A 27,779-nucleotide genomic window follows, 5' to 3' on the forward strand; every position below is an offset into this window, starting at 1 on the left:
ACTATAAATGAAGAGCTGCCCCAGGGGCGGGTGGGTGTTGGAGAGGGTGGGTGGGCAAACTAAATGTGGTGCTTAGTCCCAGCTGGTATCTATCTGTTTAGGTATGTTAACTCTAAACCCTGCCCCAGAGAACTGCTTCAAGCAGCCCTGCCCCCAGCCAAGGAATCACAGGTTCAGAGCAAAGAAAAAGATAGAGCACACTTTGCAGTTTTCAGAGGATAGTATAAGAGACAGAAGGTTCTAAAGAGGTCACCCCCTAGTAAAAACAAACAGATGACACAAAACTATTCAAAGTTGTCAAAACACATGCGGATTATGAAAAATTGCAGGAAGACCTTAGGACCCTGTAAGACAATTATTGGTGCTAATTGGCTAATTACTGAATTAAATTGCATGCACAAATTGGGCATGCACAATTTTAAGCATCATCCATAGAATTTGGGGTTTATATCCAAAGTTTGCCACAAAAATAGTTAAGGAAATTCCCTTAACCAAGATCATATGTTTTTGACCTTCTGTAATATGTAGAGGCTCCCAAGACAAGAGTAGCCATACTTGTCCATGGTATGCTCAAAGACCAGCAGATCCATATATTGCAGAATCTACTCTCCATTCAGCCTGTTTGAAAAAGGTTGGCTTTGAAATTTAAAGTCCAACCATCTCCAGGCTTTAACATGGTTCAGTTGTCCCAGTCCTACACAGAAAGCCACAAATGCAGAGATTTTTCTTATACTTTCCCTGGAAAGGACTTTTGATTGATGTATCATTTGGCCAAGAAAGGTTTTCAAGGAGCTATGCTATAAATGAGAATAGCTGTTTACCAACTGTATAAGCATGCAATGTTCCACGAGGTTTAAGTTTTCTTATCTGCTCTTTCTACACAAGCTCAAAACCTGCTAGCTTCTATTCTAGTGGAGCATGACAAATGTAGTACACAACTTATCAGAACTGCTTATGATGCCTTAAAAATCTCAGCTAGAGTCTCTGCTTCTGCAATTATAGCCAGATAACCTACATGGCTACAAGCTTCAAACTTACAGGAATATGTCCACTCCAAGTCAGCTGATGCTCCTCGTATAGGAAACTCACTCTTTGGAAAGAAACACTGGATGTGATTATAGATCATTCCTACACTCTTCAACATCGGCCGCTTCTGCCAGGCGTGCTTCATTCAACCAGTAGAGACGAGGTTATCATTACCACGTGAGATTTTATTACTAGACTCAATGTACAGTACCCCTAAAGTTAAACAAAGGGAGAGGGCTCAACCTAAGCAAGCAAATCCTGGCCAATCAAGGTGTCAGCCCTCTATTTGCTTATACTCCTCACTTTTTGCCTCTACAAAATATTCATTATGCCCTAAGGGGCAGATGTCAGTATTTCCTGGGAAAAACAATCAAATGTGGGTTCTTTCCATCATCAGGGAGGGATATGGACTCTGATTTCATCAAGTGTCCCTGGATCAAGCTCTACCAAGCAAAAACTCTTTCCAACTACCTCAATATGTTGCAGGAGGAAATCTACCTTCTTTTCCAAGCTGAAGCTATAGAACTTGTCTCATCCCAAAAAAGAATTGAGGATTTTACTTGAGATACTTTCTCATTCAAAACAAACAAACAAAAAAAAAAAAGACAGTTTGTTGTCATATACTCGATCTCAGAGACCTTAATCATTTTTTTATAGTCTCTGGGATTCCTTATCAACTTTCAGAACTCCACACATCATCCAACTAATATAATTTCCTTTATAGGAGTTGTATGGACACCATCCAGTCCAATGCATTTCTCCCAGATGACAGGATCCAAATGCTCATGGCCCACATTCACTTCATATGATCAGTACCCAAGTTCACCACCACAGCTTACTTTGCCCAAGCATATAGCTGCCACTACTCACATCATCTCTCTGGTTTGCCTGAAAGTGCAGTCAGAGGAGCTTCGTTTCAGTGGAATCAAAATTTCCTACCTTCTTCCATTATTCTGTACCCACTTTCTCAACTTTGTTTGCTATTATGCTATGTGTAGCAGGCAGTCAAATCTTAGTGTTAACATAACATAGTAACATAGTAGATGACGGCAGAAAAAGACCTGCATGGTCCATCCAGTCTGCCCAACAAGATAACTCATATTTGCTGCTTTTTGTGTATACCCTACTTTGATTTGTACCTGTGTTCTTCAGGGCACAGACCGTATAAGTCTGCCCAGCACTATCCCCGCCTCCCAACCATCTGCCTCTCCTCCCAACCACCGGCTCTGGCACAGACCGTATAAGTCTGCCCAGAACTATCCTCATCTCCCAACCACCAGCCCTGCCTCCCAACCACCGGCTCTGGCACAGACCGTACAAGTCTTAGTGTTAACTTCAATCAAAATTCTCAGGGTCATTACTGATGATAGGTTAGACTTTTGGTTGCATATTTCAAGTCAGCATCTGCCGGGACTATGTCCAAAATATGAAAAAACCCCACCACTGAAACTCAGAGCAATTTCCTATGCCCTACAAGTGTTCCTTCACTATATCACAGTTTCCCTGTCCTAATTCAAAAGGACAATTAAGAGCAATGTTTTATGTGAACAAGCAAGGCAGCTCAGGCTTTCTTCATCTGGAAAACAGCCAGAATCTGGGACTGTGCAATAGCCAAGCATATCTAGATACTTACCACCTACATACCTAGACCACAGTCATTTGGTCAATAAGCTCAGCAGAGTGCTTTCTCCACACAACAGACCCTCAACTGTTATAACTTCATTTTTATGAGTGGATAACACCACCAAGGTCCCCACTATGTCTCATCCCAGATGCATTGGGAATTCTATGGACTTTATTTTGCTTCTTTACGCTTACCCTCAATTCCACTAATACTGAAGGTGCTCCACAAGTTCTAGCAATGATTCTCAAAGCAGCTAACAGACAGCTGCAGAACTAGTTCCCTCTCCTTCAGAAACTCATGGTTCTACCCACTTGCAAGTTACTCCAATTCTCAGCAGTAATCTCTCAACAGAAGGGCTGACTTCTTCATTCAGACCCCAAGCTTTTATCCATGACATCCTGGAAACTGAGCAGCTTCTAGCCTCTAATCTTGGTGTTCTGCAGCCCATTCAGCACATCTAGATAGCTACTTGGAAGCCTTCTATTAGATGAACCTATGCTTTCAAGTGAAAAAGATTTTCAGTCTGGTGCTCTTCTAATGGCTGTGAGCCTACTAAATGTCTTCCTCCAATGATTTGCCACTATGAATGGGAAAATTAGGTTCTTACCTTGATAATTTTCTTTCCTTTAGTCATAGCAGATGAAGCCACTACGTATGGGTTGTGTCCATCAACCAGCAGGGGGAGATAGAGAGCACTCAACTTTTCACTGTTCCTCATGGCCAGCCAGCTCCACTGCCTCTTCAGTATTTGAAGCTTCCAAAGCAGTATGGCAAACCGCAATGGGAATAACGAACTTTCCTCACAGCGAACGATGGCCCCTTAACAAGGGCATGAATTCAAAAAAGGAGGGAATGAACTCATCCTCCTGGAGGGAATAAACTTGTCCTCCACTTTGTATAAACGGAGGGAATACTTGCATCCTCCTGGAGGGAATAAACTCATCCTCCCAAAACATGAACTGGAGGGAATGAACTCATCCTCCTATAACTGTAACAAGAATCCTGAAGACTGTTTTCTGACTCCCCAAGGAAGGAATATAACTTCAGGAAACAAGAACAGCACCTAAAATCAGAATCACTGCAATACAGACAATCATGCAGGGAGGGCTCATGGCTTCATCTGCTATGACTAAAGGAAAGAAAATTATCATGGTAAGAACCTAATTTTCCCTTCCTTGTCATCAAGCAGATGAGGCCATTACGTATGGGATGTAACAAAGCAATCCCTAAATAGGGTGGGAACAAGCCACACCACGCGCTAGCACCTGTGCTCCAAAACGCGCATCCCTCCTGGCAGCCACATCCAGCCTGTAATGTCGGGCGAAAGAGAGCTTAGAAGCCCATGTTGCAGCACTGCAAATCTCATGAAGAGAGAGTGCTCCAGTTTCCGCCCAGGAAAAGGAAATCACTCTTGTGGAATGTGCCTTAAAGGCTTCAGGCGGAGCCCGGCCAGACAGCAGATATGCTGAAAAGATAGCTTCTTTGAGCAAACGGGCAATAGTGGCTTTAGACGCTGAAGACCCTCTGCGAGGACCTGCCAACAGCACAAAAAGATGATCAGAGGTCCTGAAAGAATTTGTAATTCGCAGATACTGCAACAGAGTCCTGCGCACATCCAAAAGGTGCAACTGCCCAAATGAATCTGGAAACTCCTCCTCAACAAAGGAGGGAAGAAAAACAGGCTGGTTTAGGTGAAACGCTGAAACCACCTTAGGCATGAAGGAAGGCACGGTCCGAACTGTGACCCCTGACTCTGAGAATTGCAGAAAAGTGTCTCTACAGGACAGCGCCTGGAGCTCTGACACCCGTCTCGGCGAGGTAATGGCCACTAAAAAGACGGCCTTCAGTGTCAAATCTTTCTCTGAAGCATGCCGAAGCGGTTCAAAGGGAGCCCCCTGAAGGGCCTGCAATACTAACCGCAGGTTCCAAGCTGGACAAGGTGCCCGCACGGGAGGCCGGAGCCGAAGCACCCCTCTAAGAAACCGTGCCACATCTGGATGAGCAGCTAAGGACACGCCTTCAACCTTGCCACGCAGGGAGGCCAATGCTGCCACTTGCACCTGCAGGGAATTATAGGCCAAGCCTTTGTGTACACCATCCTGCAAAAAGTCCAGAATCGGCGACACAGGAGCCCGCAACGGAGAAAGCGCTCTTGAAACACACCAGACTTCAAACTGGCGCCAAATCCTGGCATAAGCCATGGAAGTGGAGCGCTTAAGGGCCTGCAGGAGAGTGGAAATTACCTTATTTGAGTAGCCTTTATCTCTCAATTGTGCCCTCTCAATCGCCATGCCATAAGACCAAAGCGGCAGGCGTCCTCCACGGCCACCGGACCCTGTGACAACAGGTGCGGAACCAGAGGTAACGGAAAGGGAGCATCCAGCAGCATGTCGGAGGTCCGCATACCAAGGCCTCCTGGGCCAATCCGGGGCGATGAGCACCACTTCTCCTGGATGCAGCCGAATCCGCAGGAGCACTCGCCCTATCAAGGGCCACGGAGGGAACACATACAGCAAGCCCAGGGGACAGGGTTGAGCCAAGGCATCCAACCCAGCAGAGCGAGGATCCCTCCATCTGCTGAAGAAGCACGGGACTTTGGCATTGGAACTGGTCGCCATAAGATGCATCACTGGCTTGCCCCATTTGGCACATATCTGCAGGAATACATAGTCTGCTAGTTCCCACTCCGCTGGATCGATCTGATGCCTGCTTAGATAGCCGGCTTGCAAGTTGCTCTGACCTGCAATGTGAGCTGCTGACAGGGACTGTAGATGCAGCTCGGCCCAGTGGCAAATTTGTTCGGCCTGCACAGCTAGAGCTCTGCATTGAGTGCCGCCTTGTCGATTTATGTAGGCCACTGCTGTCGTGTTGTCCGACATCACTCGGACAGCCAATCCTTCCAGGGTCACTTGAAAGGCCAGAAGAGCCAGAAACACTGCTTTCAACTCCAGGCAGTTGATAGACCACTCCGACTCGTCGGGCATCCACAGACCCTGGCCATGCTTCCCCTGGCAATGTGCGCCCCAGCCCTTCAGGCTGGCATCCGTCACCACTAGACACCAATCGGGGAGCACCAGCGGCATTCCCCGCCGCAACATGCTGTCCAAGAGCCACCACTCCATACTGAGGCGGGCCGCAGGGAGCCAAGAAAGTCTGCACTGATAATCCTGAGATACTGGAGACCATCATTGAAGTAGAGAATACTGTAGCGGTCTCAGGTGCGCTCTCGCCCATGGCACCACTTCCAAGGTGGCCGTCATCGATCCCAACAGCTGGACAATGTCCCAAGCTCGCGGGCGAGGCATCCTCAGGAGCAGACGGACCTGATTCTGAAGCTTGCACCGCCTTTGCTCGGGAAGAAACACATAGCCCGAGGCTGTGTCGAACCTGGCCCCCAAATATTCTAGAGATTGTGAGGGGGTCAGGTAACTTTTGGCCATATTGACGACCCAGCCCAGAGATTGAAGGACTGAAACCACTCTGGCTGTAGTTAGATGACTCTCTTTTTCTGAGTCTGCTCTGATGAGCCAGTTGTCTAGGTACAGGTGAACCTGGATACCCTCTCACCTGAGAAAGGCAGCTACTACCATCATTACCTTGGAGAAGGTTCGGGGAGCTGTGGTGAGGCCAAAAGGCAAGGCCCAAAACTGGAAATGCTTTCCCAACACCGCAAACCGTAGAAACTTCTGGTGTGGGGGCCAAATTGGTATATGCAAGTAAGCTTCTTTCAGGTCCAGAGACGTGAGAAACTCTCCTGGCTGTACCACCGCAATGACGGAGCGCAGGGTTTCTATGTGAAAATGCCGCACTCTTAAGGACTTGTTTAGCTCTTTTAAGTCCAGGATCGGGCGAAAAGACCCGCCTTTTCGTGGCACCACAAAGTAAATGTAGTAGCGGCCTAGACCTTGTTCGGCGGGAGGCACCGGGGTCACAGCCCCTATCTGACACAGACTGTGCAAAGTCTCCTCTACCGCCGCCTGTTTGGCGGCCGAACCGCATCGGGACTCCACAAACACGTCTCTCACCGGGGCATCGAATTCTATTCGGTATCCGTCTATGATCAGGTCCAAGACCCACTGATCTGCGGAGATTTTGGCCCACTCCTCGAAAAAGAGGGAAAGTCTTCCTCCGATGACAGGAAACGAGGAGGGGGCCGGCGCACCATCATTGAGAGGGTCGCCCCTGAACTCCAGGCCTTGAACCGGCAGCTGCGGAACGTTTGTCCAAGCGAAAGGAGTTTCTCTGCTGAAAGCGGGCACGCGAAGTGAGCCCAGCAGAACGCCCCGGGCGGTACCTTCTAGCTTCAAGGAAGCGAGGTCTGTAAGAGGAGCGGACCGCCTGACCCTTAGAGGAAGGCTTCGGCCTATCTTCGGGCAAGCGCTGAGGTTTGGAATCCCCCAGGCCTTTAACAATGTTTTCCAGCTCCTCACCAAACAGGAGAAGGCCTTGAAAGGGCAACTTCACCAACCTTTGCTTAGAGGCCATGACCACCGCCCAATGTCGTAGCCAAAACGTGCGGCAAGCTGCCACTGCTGCAGCCATTTGTTTAGCCGAAGCTCTGACCATATCATAAAGGGCGTCAGCCAAAAAGGACAAGGCCGACTCCATCCGCGGAGCCACTTCAGATAAGGTCTCCGCTCCATCACCGGGCTGTTCCACTGCCTGCTGTAACCAAGCCAGGCAGTCTCTAGCAGCATAACAACTGCATGCAGACGCCCGAACAGCGAGACCTGCCAAATCAAAGGACTGCTTCAGAGCTGAATCAAGCCTGCGGTCTTGAATATCCTTCAGGGCACCACCTCCTTCAACAGGGAGGGTAGTTCTCTTTCTGTAGGCATTGCAAAGCGAGCCAAATGTTCCTCACTCAGAGGGTATATTTGCCCCATAGCCCTGGCAACCTTCAAAGGTCCCTCGGGGTCAGCCCATTGAGCCGAAATAAGCTCTTGGACGGAGTCATGCAAAAGAAAGGCTCGAGCAGGCTTTCTGGTACTAGCCATCCTTGGATTAACAAAGGAGGCTGTGCCACTCCCAGGATCTTCAATCGAGAGGGCTTGTAAGGCATCTGAAATAAGCGCTGGCAGCTCCTCGCGGTGGAAAATCCTCACCGCAGACGGATCATCAAGCTCCTGTAGCAATTCTGCACCCGACTCTGGCTCCTCAGCCCAAGAAGTTCTGCCAGACCCCTCAGAATCCTCATAGCCCGACCACGGGGGGGGGGGGGGGGGGGAGAGGGGGGTGCGCCACACTCAGAAGGGGAATTAGCCCTTCTGCGTTTATCAGGAGGATAAGAAACAGGCAAAGCCAACTCCAAAAGGCCAGGATCCACCGGGGGGGCAGGCAGAGGGTCCGAAGATCCCTGTGGAAGAGCTCTTTTAAGCATGTATGCCCTATGCAGCATTAAAACAAAATCAGGGGAGAAAACCGCTCCCTGACCGCCCGGATCCCTGCCCAGGGCTATCAGCTCTATTATTAGCCTCACTCAGAGGACCCCCCCCCCCCGGATTGAGGGCTCTCCGTAGCAACGGAGGCCGCGCCATGTGGAAAATCCAAAATGGCATCCACTGCCAGCTCAGAGCGTGAAAGATCGCCGCTCGCCATGCTCGGGCCGGCTCTACCGTCTGTACAGCACGAATTACAGAGCCCCGCTGCTGATTTGCGCTTGCCACATTTAGAACAGCGCTTTACAGTCTCCGCAGCCATTGCCAAAAACGGCGGTAAAATTCAAAAATGGCGGTTCGCGCCAAAAACGTCCCGATCGCGGGCCCACCCTGGAGGAGTCAGACAACACTCTTACCTCACTAGACCGAGTATCACAGCTCCGGTCCTGCAGAAGAATCTCAAGAAAAACCTATTTTCCAAGATCTTTGCGCTAAAGTGCGACGCAACTTTTTTTTTTTTTTAACTCTGTGAGGAAAGCAGAGACAAAAGAGGTAAATAAAATCACTCCGGAGGCTCAGATAAGTGGGAAAGGCGAACCAATGTGCCTGCATCCACTGAGTGGGAAAGGACAGGGAAAAGCAAGCTAATATGTCCACATCCACGGGGGCATGGGTAAGGCAGGGAAAGGGCTGACTTATGTGCCTTCAAAGTGAAGCTGCTATAGCCTCTAACACCCCGGCTAACAACTGGCAAGCCAGGAGCCACCCCCAGGCAGATTTTTGATGGAGCTCGAAGAAGCTGCAGCCACCCTGCTTGGGGAGATAGAGAATACTGAAGAGGCAGTGGAGCTAGCTGGCCATGAGGCACTGTGAAAAGTTGAGTGCTCTCTATCTCCTCCTGATGGTTGATGGACACAACCCATACGTAATGGCTTCATCTGCTTGATGACAAAGAAATCTCTGATATCATCTTGTTCTTCAAACCTCTTCTGCCAGAGCCATTCTCCAGTGAGTAGCCTTCCAGCTGCACAGTTGCAGCTGGTTTCTTGTTTCATAAACAGCCTGCTTTATGTAAGGTTTCTTCTATGCAGCCTCATATGTCCTGGGTCTTAAATCTAGCCTTTAAATCACTTAAGAAATCTCCTTTTACACCTGGAGAAAGAGCATCTGTAAAATTCCTAACTTGGAAAGTACTTTTCCTAGTAGCTATCAAGTCAACTAGAAGAAATTAGTAAACTTCAAGCACTTCTAACACAAGAGTCATATACATCTCAAGTTTCTACCTAAAGATGTTACACATTTCTATCTCAATGAAGAAATAATGCTTCACACTTTCTGTCCAAAACCTCATGGAAACAGGCTCTCACTTGCTATTTGGAAAGAAATGCACCCTTGAGAAAGTTGACCCAACTGTTCATTTCATTAGATCCAAATAAGAATAGTATGCCAGTTGCAAAAACACTATAGCAGCAAACTGGCCTTTTGTATACAGATCTAAAGTCTCTTCTCATCAGATTAAGAACTACTGCAAGAACGGTAGCCTTTCTGAAATCTACTTCCCTGAACACTATCTACAAGGCAACTACCTGGTTCTCTCTTCATATTTTTATTGGGCACTACTGTTTGGACTGACTTCAGAACAAGACAGTGTCCTTGCGTGGTGCTGGCCAATCTGCCCTTCTGAACTGACAGTTCTCACACTTGATAATGCAGACTGCTCCACAGATTAAATAATTTAAGGCCAAACAGCCCTATCCTTGGGAGTCACCTACTTGTATACCCAACTCAAACCATGCTTGTCAATGGAAAAAGCAGTGTTGCTCACCTATAAGAGTTGTTTTCCATAGACAGCAGGATTTATAAGGTACACAATCCCTTCCGCCTTCTTGAGAGCTGTCTCACTGTTGAGCTTTGAAACCAACTGAGGAGACTGCTGCATGCAGAAAGAGCCACACAAGCTCAGAACTTTACAGTAAATTCAAATCCTGCCGCCTTCAGACAACACCTGTTGCAGGTGAGCAACATTGCTTTTATAGCAACTAGAAATTTTTTTTCTCCAAAGCATGTCCTAATAAAACATTTACTCAGTTAGTACTTCAGTATTTGAAATCTCCTATTTTTCTTATGTTAGAAATTTTATTTGGTTTTACATTTTGCTTGCTGCAGGAATTTTATCCCACTTGATTGTATATCCCTCTACCAATTTGATCTACCCTGTCATTTTAATAAAATGTGTATCTGGAATCACAGTGTCCCACTGGCTATTCTCCTTCCATTAGACCTCTAAATGCCTCCTGGGGGTAATTCTATAACTATGTGCCTATATTAAAGCACCCAGAGGGCACCTACATTCCTTTATAGAATACTGGCATAACCAGGTATATACATAAGCACATACGCATTTGCCATACTGGGACAGACCGAAGGTCCATTGTGCCCAATATCCAGTTTCCAACAGTGGCCAGCCCAGGTCACAAGTACCTGGAAAGATCCCAAACAGTACAGTACATTTTATGGTGCTTAGCCTAGAATGGGTGGCAGAGCTGGTGGTTGGGAGGAGGGGCTAGTGTGGGCAGACATATACGGTCTGTGCTGGGGCTGGTGGTTGGGAGGGGAGACTAGTGCTGGGCAGACTTATATGGTCTGTGCCGGGGCTGGTGGTTGGGCGGCGGGGATAGTGCTGGGCAGACTTATACGGTCTGTGCCAGAGCCGGTGGTGGGTGGCAGGGATAGTGCTGGGCAGACTTATACGGTCTGTGCCAGAGCTGGTGGTTGGGAGGCGGGGTTGGTGGTTGGGAGGCGGGGATAGGGCTGGCCAGACTTATACGGTCTGTGCACTGAAGAGGAAAGTACAAATAAAAAAAGTATCACATATGAATTTATCTTCTTGGGCAGACTGGATGGACCGTGCAGGTCTTTTTCTGCCGTCATCTACTATGTACTATTATCCTAGAAATAAGCAGTGGATTTTCCCCCCAAGGTTCTTAGACTTCACTTTTAGGAAATTAGCCAAACCTTTTTAAAACCCTGCTAAGCTAACTGCAACAAATTCCAGAGATTAATTACAGGTTGAGTGAAGAAATATTTTCTCCAATTTGTTTTAAAATTACTACTTTGTAGCTTCATTGCGTGCCCCCTAGTCCTACTATTCTTGGAACAAGTAAACAAGCAATTCATATGTCTACCCATTCCACTCCACTCATTATTTTATAGACCTCTATCATATCTCCCCTCAGCCATCTTTTCTCCAAGCTGAACAGCCCTAGCCATTTTAGCCTTTCCTCATAGGGAAGTATTCTCATCCCCTTTATCATTTTTGTCGCCCTTCTCTGTACCTTTTCAAATTCCACTATATCTTTTTTGAGATGCAGTGACCAGAATTGCACAAAGTACTTGAGTTGCAGTTGCACCATGGAGCAATATAAAGGCATTATAACATCCTCATTTCTGTTTTCCATTCCTTAACCTAATAATGCCTAACATGTATTTGCTTTCTTAGTTGCCACCACACACTGAGCAGAGGGTGTCAACATATCATCAACGAAGACACTTAGATCCTTTTCCTGATCAGTGACTCCTAATGGAGAACCTTGCATCATGTAACTATAGTTCAGGTTCCTCTTTCCCACATAAGTACATAACTATTGCCATACTGGGAAAGACCAAAGGTCCATCAAGCCCAGCATCCTGTTTCCAACAGTGGCCAATCCAAGTCACAATACCTGGCAAGATCCCAAAAAGTACAAACATTTTTATACTGCTTATCCCAGAAATAGTGGATTTTCCCCAAGTCCATGGACTTTTCATTTAGGAAGCCGTCCAAACCTTTTTTAAAACTCCGTTATGCTAACCGCCTTTACCACATTCACTGGCAACAAATTCCAGAGTTTAATATGTTGAGTGAAGAAAATTTTTCTCTGATTCGTTTTAAATTTACTACATTGTAGCTTCATCGCATGCCCCCTAGTCCTAGTATTTTTGGAAAGCGTAAACAGACGCTTCACATCTACCCATTGAACTCCACTCATTATTTTATAGACTTCTATCATATCTCCCCTCAGCCGCCTTTTCTCCAAGCTGAAGAGCCCTAGCCGCTTTAGCCTGTCCTCATGGGGAAGTCGTCCCATCCCCTTTATCATTTTTGTCGCCCTTCTCTGCACCTTTTCTAATTCCACTATATCTTTTTTGAGATGCGGCAACCAGAATTGAACACAATATTCGAGGTGCGGTCGCACCATGGAGCGATACAAAGGCATTATAACATCCTCATTTTTGTTTTCCATTCTTTTCCTAATAATACCTAACATTCCATTTGCTTTCTTAGCCGCAGCAGCACACTGAGAAGGTTTCAACGTATCATCAACGAAGACACCTAGATCCCTTTCTTGGTCCGTGACTCCTAACATGGAACCTTGCATGACGTAGCTATAATTTGGGTTCCTCTTTCCCACATGCATCACTTTGCACTTGCTCACATTAAACGTCATCTGCCATTTAGATGCCCAGTCTCCCAGTCTTGTAAGGTCCTCTTGTAATTTTTCACAATCCTCCCGCGATTTAACGACTTTGAATAATTTTGTGTCATCAGCAAATTTAATTATCTCACTAGTTTCTCCCATCTCTAGGTCATTTTTAAATATGTTAAAAAGCAGCGGTCCCAGCACAGACCACTGGGGAACCCCAATAACTACCCTTCTCCATTGAGAATACTGACCATTTAACCCTACTCTCTTGTTTTCTATCTTTTAACCAGTTTTTAATCCACAATAGAACACTACCTCCTATCCCATGCAATTTCCTCTGGAGTCTTTCATGAGGTACTTTGTCAAATGCCTTCTGAAAATCCAGATACACAATATCAACCAGCTCACCTTTACCCCTTCAAAGAAATGTAGTAGATTGGTGAGGCAAGGTTTCCCTTCACTAAATCCATGTTGGCTTTGTCTCATTAATCCATGCTTTTGAATATGCTCTGTAATTTTGTTCTTAATAATAGTCTCTACCATTTTGCCCGGCACCGACGTCAGACGCACCTGTCTATAATTTCCTGGATCTCCTCTGGAACCTTTAAAAAAAAAAATCGGCGTTACATTGGCCACCCTACAATCTTCCGGTACCACGCTCGATTTTAAGGATAAATTACATATTACTAACAATAGCTCTGCAAGCTAATTTTTTAGTTCTATCAGTACTCTGGGATGAATACCATCCAGTCCAGATTTGCTACTCTTCAATTTGTAGAACTGCCCCATTACATCCTCCAGGTTTACAGAGAATTCATTAAGTTTCTCCGAATCGTCAGCTTCGAATACCATTTCCGCCACCGGTATCCCACCCAAATCTTCCTCGGTGAAGACCGAAGCAAAAAATTCATTTAATCTGTCCGTCACGGCTTTGTCTTCCCTGATCGCCCCTTTTACTCCTCGGTCATCTAGCGGTCCAACCAATTCTTTTGCCGGCTTCCTGCTTTTAATATACCTAAAAAAAAATTTTACTATGTGTTTTTGCCTCCAACGCAATCTTTTTTTCGAAGTCCCTCTTAGCCTTCCTTATCAGCGCTTTGCATTTGGCTTAACATTCCTTATGCTGTTTCTTATTATTTTCAGTCGGTTTCTTCTTCCATTTTCTGAAGGATTTTCTTTTAGCTCTAATAGCTTCCTTCACCTCACTTTGGTCTTCTGTCCTCCTTTTTTAATACACGTAATACATTTGGCCTGGGCTTCCAGGATGGTGTTTTTGACCCTCTCAGTTGCTCCTACAAGTTTTTTTTTTCACCATAGTCTCCCTTTTTTAAAGTTAAACGCTAACGTATTTGATTTCCTATGTATACTTACTTCAAAGCTAATATCAAATCCGATCATATTATGATCACTGTTATCAAGAGGCCCCAGCACCATTAACACCCGCACAAGATCATGCGCTCCACTAAGGACTAGGTCAAGAATTTTTCCTTCTCTCGTCGGCTCATGTACCAGCTGCTCCATAAAGCTGTCCTTGATTTCATCAAGGAATTTTACCTCCCTAGCGTGCCCTGATGTTACATTTACCCAGTCAATATCAGGGTAATTGAAATCACCCATTATTATTGTGTTGCCCAGTTTGTTTGCATCCCTAATTTCCTTTAACATTTCTGCATCCGTCTATTCATCCTGGCCAGGTGGACAGTAGTACACTCCTATCACTATCCTTTTCCCCTTGACACATGAAATTTCAACCCACAGTGATTCCAAAAAGTGTTTTGTTTCCTGCAGAATTTTCAATCTATTTGATTCAAGGCTCTCGTTAATATACAATGCTACCCCTCCACCAATTCAATCCACCCTGTCACTATGATATAATTTGTACCCCGGTATGACAGTGTCCCACTGGTTATCCTCCTTCCACCAGGTCTCAGAGATGCCTATTATATCTAATTTTTCATTTAGTGCAATACATTCTAACTCTCTCATCTTAATTCTTAGGGTCCTGACATTCGCATATAGACATTTCAAAGTATGTTTGTTGTTCCTGTTTACATGATGCTTAGTACTTGACAGTATTAATTTGCAATCTTTTGTCTTATTTTTATTTAAGGACACCTGATCTACTACGGTCTCTTTGCAACCTCACTATCAGGATAACCTATCTTCCCTGTTTTGATGATATCTTTAGAAATAAAACAAAATAAAACATGGAAAAGAAAATAAGATGATACCTTTTTTATTGGACATAACTTAATACATTTCTTGAATAGCTTTCGAAGGTTGCCCTTCTTCGTCAGATCGGAAATAAGCAAATGTGCTAGCTGACAGTGTATATAAGTGAAAACATTCAAGCATTACTATGACAGTCTGACAGGGTGGGAGGATGGGGGTGGGTCGGAGGTATGCATGGGGACATCAAAGCATATCATTGATATTCTAACAGGATGGGTGTGGATAGGTGAGGGGTGGGGTGATCAACAGAGACATACAGCTTTATGGTTTATAATGGGCTAGGAACCCCAGATCCTTGTTAAGTCCTTTCTGTTGGGTGTTAAAATATTCAATCATTCTGACTTCAAAGGTCTTACGTTCTTGTATGGTTTTAAAGTTACCTTTCAGTATTCTCACTGTGAAATCACTGGTACAGTGTCCAGGTTCTGTGAAGTGCTGTCCCACCAGGGTGGGAGCCCTACTGGCTGTATTGTTCATGTGATGTCTATGTAAATTGAATCTTGTCTTAAGCATCTGGCCTGTTTCTCCAATATAGCATCCTTCGTTACACTTTTTACACTGAATGATATATACCACATTGGAAGATGAGCAAGTGAAAGATCCCTTTATGTTGAATATCTTTCCTTTGTGGATAACTGTGGGGTCCTGTGAAATATTTTGGCATAGTTTGCAACTGGATAAATTACAGGGATGTGTGCCCTTCTGTTCCTTTTCAGTCTGTGATGGAAGTTTACTTCTGATTAGCTTGTGTTTTAAGTTGGGTGGCTGTCGGAAGGCCAGTACTGGTGGGGATGGGAATATCTCTTTCAGTAATTCATCCTCCTGGAGTATAGGTTGTAGATCTCTTATGATTTTTCTCAGTTTTTCCAGCTCTGGATTGTATGTCACTACAAGGGGGATTCTGTCTGTGGATTTTTTCTCCTTGTACTGTAGCAGATTCTCCCTGGGTGTTTTGAGGGAGGAGGCAATATTCTTGGAGATTATTTTGGGGTTGTAGCCTGTTTGAAGGATGCAGTCAGGCTTTTAAGGTGTCTGTCTCTGTCCTCTGGGTCAGAGCAGATACGGTGGTATCTTGTGGCTTGGCTGTAAATGATGGATCTTTTTGTATGTGAAGTATGGAAGCTGGAGCTGTGGAGGTAGCTGCATCTGTCTGTGGGTTTCTTGTATATAGATGTTTGTATACAGCCATCACTGATTGAGACCGTGGTGATATCATTGAAAGATACCTTATCCTGAACAATGCGCTTTTGAGCGACTGTCGGCCTTCCCCCCATTTCTAGTTTAAAAGCTGCTCTATCTCCTTTTTAAATGCCACTGCCAGCAGCCTGGTCCCACCGTGGTTAAGGTAGAGCCCATCCTTTCAGAACAGGCTCCCCCTTCCCCAGAATGTTGCCCAGTTCCTAACAAATCTAAAACCCTCCTCCCTGTACCATCGTCTCATCCACGCATTGAGAGTCCAGAGCTCTGCCTGTATCTTGGGCCCTGCGTGTGGAACAGGTAGGATTTCAGAAAATGCTACCCTAGAGGATCTGGATTTGAGCTTTCTACCTAGGAGCCTAAATTTGGCTTCCAGAACCTCTCTCCCACATTTTCCTATGTCATTGGTGCCCACATGTACTAAGACAGCCGGCTCCTCCCTAGCACTATCTGAAATCCTATCTAGGTGACGCGTGAGGTCCGTCACCTTCGCACTAGGCAGGCAAGTCACCAGTCGATCCTCACGTCCACCAGCCACCCAGCTATCTATATGCCTAATGATTGAATCACCAACTACAACAGCTGTCCTAACCTTTCCCTCCCGGTCAGCACTTGGAGACATATCCTTGGTGTGAGAGGACAGTACATCCCTTGGTGGGCAGGTCCTGGCTACATGAGTAGTTCCTACTTCACCAGGGTGATGCTCTCCTTCTAGGAGACCTCCCTTCCCCAAGGTAGCACAAGGGCTACCAGACTGGAGGTGGGACTTCTCTACATGCACCACGTTTAATTACCTCACTAGTTATTCCCATCTCTACATTTGAGCACTTATGTCAACCATATAAATGACGTAAACAGGTGTACCTAAATGCTGGAGATGTGTGCATAACATAGTATTATATAAGTTAAGCACATAAGTGTGTCTCCTACCCATGCTCCACCCAGACTCTACCTGGTTCTCCACCTACCTGTACAATACGTGCAATGTAAAATACATGCATATTTACAGAATAGCACTTAGGTAGAGTTTTGTAATTTAAACACAGGTGTGTAACATATGCACACATATATGCTAGTATTCTAATCTTTTATTACATAATGGATATGCAAATGTTAGCACTTATTTTACAGACACATCCCCATTATGTCTCTATCTGAACATTTGGCTACCTGTTCATATGGGTATGTAGGGATGCAACTATAACACTGAAAAGTGTACTTTAGACATGTAATAATGACATTAAGTCTAGGGATAAACAAACATGTCTAATAAAAGTCCCAGAATTCAGAATTCACTCATATTATACTAATCAGACACATGAAGCACACAAAGCAAATAGAAAAGGGTTTATTTACAAACATAAAATATGAAACAAAAGTGTAAATGAAACGAAAGATTATAATTTAAGAGTTCCTGATACAAATATGTAGGATGACAAAATGAATAGAAGTCTGATGGAATAAAACATGCCCACTACAAGCAAAAGCCACCTAAAGAGCCCAGAGTGATCACATACTTAAATATTAGGTATACAACTTCAGTCTGTTGGTATCAAGTCATCTCTTCACGTGAGCAGCTGGCACAACAGGCAGGTGGTGATAATCTTCTTCTTATGACATGACGTTCATGGTGTTCCGGATAAATGCTGTCCTGTGCCTTTTGCAGGTGCATCTTTATGCAAGTCTTATCAGAAGTGGTCATCAATTATATCATGATGATAGGCAATTGGTCCATGCCCTGTTACTGTAGTTATGGTAGACCACTAGTATGTCTTTGATGACATCTCAATATACCCCAGTTCTGTGCTCCAAAATGGGGGGGGGGGGGGGGGGGGCGACAGTGTAGAAAAAGCATTATCTCACTATGTGGACCATGTGTGTCTTTGGGGTACTGTATAGAGCAGTTGCACAACAGAATCTGTAACATATATAAGAATCCTAATTTATGTAACATTGTAAGAAGTCCTATTTGTTTGCATGTACCACTGAAAATAGGCTTTCAGCCCCCGTTTATGGTTTATTTGTGTCTGGACACCCCCTCAATATCTTTCACCTCTGTACTATAATTCTACAAGTGAGAGCTAAGGGTAATCAATTGCTCAGCATGAAAGGTCCCCGTTTACCAGTCTATTCTTTTGTTGGGTTTTTGTTCTGCCCCTACTAGACAAGATACAGTACAACCATTTAATTTCTGCTCTTTTGAAAACTATCTGGATTTCTGCATCTGAGTAATTACGCTTCTGAATGGAGTATAACTAAGTATTCAGTACCCCTATAATTTTAGATTTCCTGGCTTTCCTATCTTAAAAGGTGACCAGTCAGTTCATGGAAATAGGAACTCAGAGCACAGCTTAAGATACCCAGAGATCCCTTATTAATCTAATTTATAATTTGATTAAGCCCTATCCAGAAGCAGTACTTCAAGAGATGTTATTACTTTCATCATGCCAGTTCAGGTGTGTTAATGCAATTTACAGTGAAGTTTCTTGTCAACTAGACTCAAATATTTTTCTCTGTACATAAAAGCATACTCATTTTTGGAATCAGAGTTTATGTAGTGGTTCGGACTTATTTTACAGTCAAATGCTCACCAGCAGTATTTCAATAAAGTGGTTTTCAGCTAGTTGGCAGCAGTCTCCATCCTCTAGGAGAAAATCTCAAACACATAGATATCTACTTAATCTTAAATCAGTAAATGATTCACCACCTGCTCTACTCCAACACCTGATCCACCACTGGCCATTAAGAACACTAGAACCCATGTCTTGATCTAGCCATAGCAGGTTAAGGTACATTTCCCTCCTCTTCTTCCTGCTTACCTTCTAGCTAAATGGGGCAAGAGTTTTCTCTTTCAGGACCACAGTGTTAGAAGGACTATAACTATCTGGTGACCTCTGAAGTTGTTTCCCCTCTAGCTCCTAGGTGTCTAGTTCTTGCCTCTTTTAATGGCCCCCTTGCCGCTTGGCAAGTGTCTTCAGAAGATAGTTGCACCTGACAAAGACTATCCAAAAAACGATGTTATAAAATCTTTGAATATTACAATTTTCTTTAGTGTAATAATTGATCACATTAATTAAAAAAAAACTTTTCCTCAAATATTGATAATTCAAAAGAAATAAATACATTAAAATGTTATAGGTTTTGATTGTACGAAGTTACCTCCCCCCCAAATATAAACACTTAAAATGTCTAATTGAACAGGAGGTGGGCTCAAATATGCCTCTGTATGGAAACAATCTCACATCAATAATGAGCCAAGAGGCCTTTACTTCATCACTGCCCCATTAGTTCCGATTTCCCCATTGCATTTCCTAAGAAAAGCAAAACTAGAAGTCCCTGCCTGCAATCTGGTCCCAGGACTAGATAAACCCCGTAGGGTGAATCTGGATCCTGTTGGCAACCCTAGAGACAAAGTTCATAAAAACTCCAACCCAATCCCACACTGGAAGAAAAAAAAAATCATTAAAAGAACTTGGGAGCGAGCAGGTCAAAAAAGCTTTGCAAAAATTCCATATTAAGAAGCACAGAGCCATCAGAGCCAAGAAAAAAAGAAACAAACCAACCTGAATGTCCTCATTCACAGTCAGTTGGAGACTAACATCCTATGAAAGCCTAACAATACCTGACTTAATTAAAATGTAATGCTTCTATTCTGTCCGATCAAAGATGAGATTGTTGCAATTTGCCTCAGTTTAGCACATAATGAAGAAAAAGTGAAAAAATAACAAGGTTCTTCTCAAATTTTTTATTTATTTTTGTTACATTTGTACCCTGCGCTTTCCCACTCATGGCAGGCTCAATGCGGCTTACATGGGGCAATGGAGGGTTAAGTGACTTGCCATATCAATAAAAACAACAGCACAATTCAGCATAAAGTTTATTAAAAAATCCATGATTAGGTTCAGCCCACATAATAACATAACTTTAACCTATCTTACCTCAAGGCCATGCAAATAAGGATTTCAACTGTTTTCTACAATTCAAAAACTCAGCATTTTGATCCAGACCACTACAAACAAATGCTACAGGGGTGGGCAAGCTCAAGGGCCGCAACCCAGTCAGGTTTTCAGGATTCCCCTAATGAATATGCATTAGATCTATTTGCATACACTGCCTCCATTGTATGCAAGATCTCATGTATATTTGTTGTATTTACAATAACGTGACTGCTACTCAATGATTAAATGTTTACAAATCACTTTATTAATATACTACTTCATTCCACTATATATGCTAATAGCTGGAATACAAGCACCTTTCTATCATAACCCTTCATTTATCCATTCATACTCACACTTTCTGTTCATACAAACTACACCTATAACACATAACCTATAACATAGGAAGGCACAGAGAACTAGACAATTGCAGATTTCCCTATGCTTAACGCAATTCTATATGAGAACATGAATACATATAACTTCTGTACCCTGATGTTATCACTATACAGTGTCCTTCTCCAAATGCAATTCAAGTGCAAGTTCAAGATTCAATGTCCAATACACTGCTAATATGCAATTCTTCTCAGTATCTGGGTTTGAATAGAACAAATTGATCTCTTAGTAGTATAGATGTATATTTGTTGGGGCCATCCTGAAAAACCGACTGAGTTGCGCCCTTCAAGGACCAAGGTTGCCAACCCCTGCTCTAAAGGCAACCACAGAAGAAGCCCTGTTCCTAGTTCTTGACAATCTAGAATGTAACACTGCAGGGAACTGTCAACAAATTCTCTTTTAAAAAAGTCTGAAAGTATACCTGTGTCTCCCTCCTTTGCCCTTACCATTGCCCTCTTAATCTGAGTATGCACTAGGTAATCAGAAACAAAGCAAAGAACACCAGCAGCATATGAATTTAAAACTCCACACAGCACATGACATACAGTGTTCTCCCACATACTGTAATGAGTACCACAACATTTTTGTGCATGGAAATATTTCCCCCAGTGCCTTCTCCCATGCTGCAGTATATGCACAATGCCTGCTCAGACACTGCCACGCATCGCACCCAGCACCCTCACACACAGCCAATGATTTGCAGTAACAAAAAAGGTACTATACTCAGATGGCAGCATGTAGGATACAGTTTCAGAAGACTACCACACAATATGATGAGACCGTGTCTCACAGAGTATTAACGTGGTATGAAAGATCACCCTATGGCATGCTTCCCATTCTTTTTGTGGCTGTGATCCCATGATTGCAGCAAAAAAACAAAACAAAACTGTGTGACCCCCTGGAGGTACAGAATAATGATATACCTATGGAGATCTCACCTAGATCATAACCCCAAAGGCTGGTTTTATGACCCTATTTGGGGTCTTAAACATAGGCGTAGACTGGGGGGGGCGAGGGGGGGCAGTGCCCCCCCAAACGACGCGAGGCGCTGCCGCGCCATTAGTTAAAAAAAAAAAAAAAGTTAAAAAAAAAAAAAAAAACACATGCAGGCACGCGCTCCTCTCCGTCCGATTGGCTTCCCTGCCCTCTCTATCTGCGTCCCGCCTTCCTCTGACGTCATTTCCTTTCGGCGGGACGCAGACAGAGAGGGCAGGGAAGCCAAGCGGACGGAGAGGAGCGTCTCCGTCTACTCCTCTCTCTTCCTCCCTCCCTCCGGCGCAGGCAGCAGTCTTCCAGCGTTCCTGGCAGCGGTAGCGTTGTACACGCTGCCTTTGGCTCTGCCCCGAAGCCTTCTCTTCAAGTTCCTGTTCCCGCATAGGTGGGAACAGGAACTTGAAGAGAAGGCTTCCGGGGCAGACCGAAGGCAGCGTGTATATCGCTACAGCTGCCAGGAACGCTGGAAAAGACTGCTGCCTGCGCCGGAGGGAGGAAGAGAGGGGGTAAACGGAGTCACCATCTTGGACCTCGCGCGGGGGGGAGGGGTGGGGAGCAGAGGGAAGGAGCAAGAGATGGATGGGACTGGGAGGGTGGGAAGCAGTGGGAAGGAGCAGGAGATGGATGGGACTGGGAGGGTGGGAAGGAGCAGGAGATGGATGGGACTGGGAGGGTGGGAAGCAGTGGGAAGGAGCAGGAGATGGATGGGACTGGGAGGGGTGGGAAGGAGCAAGAGATGGATGGGACTGGGAGGGGTGGGTGGGGAGCAGAGGGAAGGACCAGGAATTGGATTGGACTGGGAAAGGAGGTGAGCAGAGGGAAGGAGCAGGAGATGGATGGGACTGGGAGGGGTGGGGAGCAGCGGGAAGGAGCAAGAGATGGTTGGGACTGGGAGGGGTGGGGAGCAGAGGGAAGGAGCAAGAGATGGATGGGACTGGGAGGGGTGGGGAGCAGAGGGATGGACCAGGAGATGGATGGGATTTGGAGAGGTCAGGCACAGCAGAGGGAAGGAGCAAGAGATGGATGGGACGGAGGGATGGTGAGCAGAGGGAAGGAACAGAAGATGGATGGGACTGGGAGGGGTGGGGAGCAGAGGGAAGGAGCAAGAGATGGATGGGACTGGGAGGGTGGGGAGCAGAGGGAAGCCTACTGGAAAGAAGACACTGCATAAAACAGAAGACACTGGGATCAAAGCGAATAGAAAAACTACATGATCAGACAACAAAGGTAAATAAAAGTTTATTTTATTCATAATTTATTAATTGAAATGTGTCAGCTTTTTGAAATGTGCATCTGTGATATTTTGCCTGTAAATTTCATTTCCTTCCTCCATATTAGCATATTCATTTGCATATGTATATATGCAAATGATATGCTAATATGCTCCGCCCATTTTTTTTTGCCCCCCCCCCCCCCAAATGAAACAGTCAAACTACGCCTATGGTCTTAAATCACAGTTTGGGAAGCTCTGCCCTGTAGATACCAAAACCTCCTGAAAGCTGGAAGACAGATGTTTTCTGGTGATGAGTTGGTACCTCAATATGCTCAGCTGCCCTATCCTATCCACCCCACATTTAGTTTCTGAAACTGTAGTATGCCTGAATCTCACTGTCATTCTTGTAATTTTCCAAATCCATAGTCATAGACACCAGAAACAACAATTCCAAAGAAACACCCACTTCCTGACAATGCCTGGCTATGTGTTATTACAGTCAAACCACAGCACTTACTTTCCTGCTTCCCCAACCACATACTCCTAAACAAACTGTCTCCTCAGTAAAATACTGAAGGAAAAAAAAATTAGTGCCACCCAAAATCAGTAACAAAACCCAAACAGCATAGGACAGGATTAAAGCCTGAGAAAAAGCAACAACAGTACTCTCTATGAGCAAAGGAAAAGAAAGCTCCTATGTCAGCTGATTTGTAAAGGCCCTGGAAAATTCCTGATCTGCTATGGAAGTCGCCTGTTGTTGGTCAGTTTTAACCTTTGATTGAAAGCAGCAAAGATGTACAGCAAGCTGGTGAGCAGTAAAGTTATCTGGATAAATTCACCCAGAAAACATTATCCAGACATCCAGCAGAACTTATCTAGCTGCCTTTTCTGCTGAAAATACTGAGATAACAGTCCCAAGTTTATCCAGATAACTTGTTTGTGTAGTCTGACTTGCTCTGGGAACTCCCCAACAGAGTCTCTTCTCACCTAGCTAAATTTTGTTTGTGCAGTGAGCTGAAACTTTACCTGGAAAGCAGTAGGAAATATTCAAATCTTGTCTAACTTCAAACTTAAAACTCAAAAAATGAATAATAAACAGGCATGTGGTAACAGTCTGATTGACAGAAAAAACGTGTGGAGAAAAAAAGAAAAAGACTTCAGAAATACAGCTCAAGCCACTATCACAATGGCTAGAACCTAATATACCATCACAGGTCAGAAAAAACTCCACTCTTCAAATAGTGCAAAAACATAAGTCTCTTAATCATCAACAGAATGAAAAACCACATGCACCAACACAGGCATTAATAATATCAAAGGAATTCCTCTTTTCAAAATTATTTCAGTTCAAGCTGACCAAAACTTTGTAATCCATTTATCTCACATGCAGTCTTCATATCTTCAACTGGCAGCAAGCAACTAACAGTGAACCAATTGTCCAACATCCACTGGTGACCCCAGTACCCGACAGGGAGTCCCCGTTTCGCCAAAGCTGTGTCGGGGGTAGAAATCCTGTGCTATGACCACTGTGACTAAGAATGAACAGGGTAACTGGCAAAAAACGCCAACACAGAATTTAAAGATGTGATTCCACCCCCAAACCAGAAGTATAGCTGAATCTCCTCACTTAGATTCTCCACAGTCTAACCTAAAAAAGGTGGACCATTCTATGCATAAAGTCCATGTGGTTCCACAGAATTAAAGAAATAAATCCACTTTTGTTCTTTAAGACGCAATGGTCTCACAAAATCAACCCTACGATTGGAGCGATGTAATTGTTCCACCACCATACATTGCAGCATGCCAAACTGATGTTTCAGCAATTCACAATGAGCCACTAACGGGGCTTCTAATTTCTTTAGCTTTAAACAGGAACGATGTTCAGTCAAACTTATCCAGGCAAAGATTTGTGGATATTGACTCCTTTTTACTTTTTTAATCTTCTGGTTCTTGCTAAGGCTTTGATCCTGTCTTTTACTGTGCATTCAACTAGTTACTAAAAGAGGGAAAAGCACCAGGGATCTCTGGACCTCTGGTGTGTCTATCAAGTGAGCTAAACCAGAGATTCTCAACTCCATCCTTGGGACACACCTAGCCAGTCAGGTTTTCAGGATACCCACAATAAATATGTGTAAGATAGATTTTCATACAATGAAGGCAGTACATGCAAATTTATCTAATGCATATTTATTGTGGCTATCCTGAAAACCTGACTGACTCGTTTAGGTGTTTCCCGAGGACTGGGTTGAGAACCACCGAGCTAAACAAAGAGTTAGAAAGAAGGAACTAAATATCATGGTGTATCCAGTGCTGTTAACTGACTTCCCCAGAATTTTCTCTTCTTATTATCTATTCTAGGTTTCTCCTAATGTGTTTCTTTTCCTATGCCCAGGGAAGGAAGATTAGGAGCTCCAGCAGATGTGTCTGCAATCGCTGTATACAATTGGTGACCTGGATGAGGATTTACAGCCCCCCCCCTCCCGTTGCTGTTTTCAAGACACTGTACTCTCCCTCCTGACTGCCTCATTCCAATCAGGTGACCCTGTAAGGTTTCCAGTTCCTGGACTAGCTCTTACTTCACTATGTCAAGGGCTCTATTCTCGGTGTGTCTCACTTGGGGTCGCATGCTGATAGGTTTTTCCTTCTGCTCTGTTTTTTCTGGATTATTGTCTGTTTCTACTCTACTAATGACAGTCGCACAAGACTCGTTGCTGGTAAGCTTCTTGCTCCTTTCTTGGTGTTTTTTTTTGTCTATACCACAGCTTTCCAAGGCTCCAACCACCTTTGCCTACCTATCCCAATACTTTGGGGTTACCACCCTACTCCCTCTTGGTATAAGAAAAAGGTCTTCTCCTCTGGTTGTCCAGTTACCATCTCAATCACTTCAAGTGCCTCCACCCTTGTCAAGTGATGTTTCCATTGTCTCATTAACTGCAAATCTTTACGTTCCAAATCCTCTCTTATCCACGACCAGCTTACACTGAATATCAAGGTTTCCCTCCTCTATCTTACGGAAACATGGATACGGTTGGGTGAGGAATCATCTCTATGTATGTCTTCCTCCACATTATGACATATCTTCGGTCTCTCAGTCCTCAAAACTGGGTAGCGGTTTGGCAATAATATATTCTACTGCCCTGAAAGTATCTGAAATTTCTTTCCCATTTCGCTACCCAGAGTTTCTGATTGTTAAAGCTGATGCAGATACACCACTGTATATTCTTCTGTTTTACTGTCCTCCCTCTCTTTCTGCAGATGGCTGGGAAACATGCTGACAAGCTCTATCAGAAGCCACTATTCATTTTTCTAATTTACTTATCTTTGGAGACTTCAATATTCATGCAGACAATCCCAATAATCCTCATGCTAAATCCTTCAGTGATTTTCTTTCTGATCTCTCCTTGCGTCAATGGATCTCCTTTCCGACCCACGTAGCTGGGCACACCTTAGATTTGGTACTTACTATGAAGGACTCTCATGATTGTCTTACATTTTCCTCCTCCTCCCTTCCCTGGACCAATCACTATCTTATCCTTTTAAAACTCTTCCTACCTTCACGGTCTCTAATACAGCCAGTGTCCAAAGGCTACTGGACTAGAGCTCTTTTTCAAGTTGATGTGTCATTTCTCTCTCTCCATCGCTTTTCCACGTTCCGCTGGACTTCTCCTCTAAAACTCTGAATGATCAAACCAAACCCCGGCATTCCATTCTGTCAGAGGCCTTGACAAGGTTGCTCCTCAGTCTTTCCATCATCATAGCTCCACTAAAAGGAATCCTTGGTATTCACCTAATCTTCTGCTCCTGAAGCAACAATATTGTAAAGTTGAAAGCGTTTGGAAGAAGTCCAAGACCCATCCAATCTCTTAAAATGTCACCTCCTTCATTGTGATTATAATTTTCACTTAAAAAAGGAACAGAAAGCTCACATCACTATGAAGTTCTTTAAATCTTCTCTTCCTTCTGAGGACCTGTTCTCCACCTACCAGCAGATTGTTACACTCAAATCTGCAAATACTGCGCTCAAACCGCCTTCAGCCGAAATCTTCTCTATGTTCTTTATTAAGATAGACACCATAGTGAAATCACCTATCGGGTCCCTTTATGCTACTGGTAGACCACCTTCATTTCTTGATTCTCCTTTGACAGATTCACATACAGGCTCCTCTACCTGGTCTTCTTTTGAAGTTCAAACTCTTTTTCCTTAAGGAAAACCAGGTCTTCCATGAAAACTACCTACTGCCCTTGTGATCCTTTTCCCTCTTCCTGGCTTAAGGTACCGGAGTTAGATTTGTTGCCCATTTTATTGTCTTTGATTAATCTTAGTCTCTCTTTTGGCCAAGTTCCTGACCTTTGGAAGCAGGCCACAATTTGCCCCATATTAAAAAAAAGCCCTCCATTGACATTCTTATGATTTATCTAATCAACCCTGTCTCTCCCGTTATTAGTCCTCTCCAAGATTGCTTAGATGCTGTTGTGGATTTGTTATTTGAACATAGATTGCTGCTTAACAAAGAAAAAACAGAAATATCGTGGATTACTGGTCATCCTTCTAAGCCATCCGTTACTATTTCACTTTTTGGAAATATTATTACTCCAGTTGACTTGTTCAAATATCCAGGGGTTTGGTTAGATTCCAAATTATCATTTGCCACACAAATCTTGCAATTATGTGAGAGCTGTTTTTACACATTGCGCCAATTACGTTCAGTTAGGCTTCTCTTCGACAGATATTTTACAGCCTCATTTTGTGTTTAATTATTACTAGACTTGATTACAGTAACATCATGTATTCAGGTCTACCACTTTCACAGTTAAAGAAATTGCAATCGATTCAAATTATTGCTCTAAAATTATTATATCAAGCAAATAAAATCTGATCATGTTACCCCACTGTTTAAAGAAAAGCATTGGTTACCTAGTAAGCAAAGAATTATGTACAAATTATTGTTACTTACCTCTAAGGCATTCAAGCTGGATGCCCCAGATTACCTGGCGTGTCTTACAATCCCATACACTCCAGCAAGAGTTTTACACTCCATTAATGACTACCGATTGGTCCTTCTAGGACCAAAACAGACACATTTTGAGACAACTAGGCACAATGCCTTCTATATTACTGCCCCCACATGATGGAATAATTTACCACTATGTATCTGCAATGTTACAACCATCAAAGAATTCAAGCTAGCTATAAAGAACATGGCTATTCGAGCAGGCATTTGACCTATAGATGGATGGAAATAGTTGTCATTCTCTCATTATTATCCCTGAAGTTTCCATAAAAACAATGCTTTAACAATGCTTTCTATTTGGTTATTG

At 44.1% G+C, this 27,779-nt stretch overlaps 1 protein-coding gene across 2 annotated transcripts in view; it reads right to left on the reverse strand.

The window, feature by feature from the left end:
• Nucleotides 1-27,779, reverse strand: part of DDR2 (discoidin domain receptor tyrosine kinase 2) — a 169,114-nt gene that overhangs the window by 114,113 nt on the left and 27,222 nt on the right. The gene's annotated exons all lie outside the window — the stretch shown is intronic.

The sequence above is a fragment of the Microcaecilia unicolor genome, chromosome 6 (genome assembly GCF_901765095.1).
Source record: "Microcaecilia unicolor chromosome 6, aMicUni1.1, whole genome shotgun sequence".
NCBI lineage: Eukaryota > Metazoa > Chordata > Amphibia > Gymnophiona > Siphonopidae > Microcaecilia > Microcaecilia unicolor.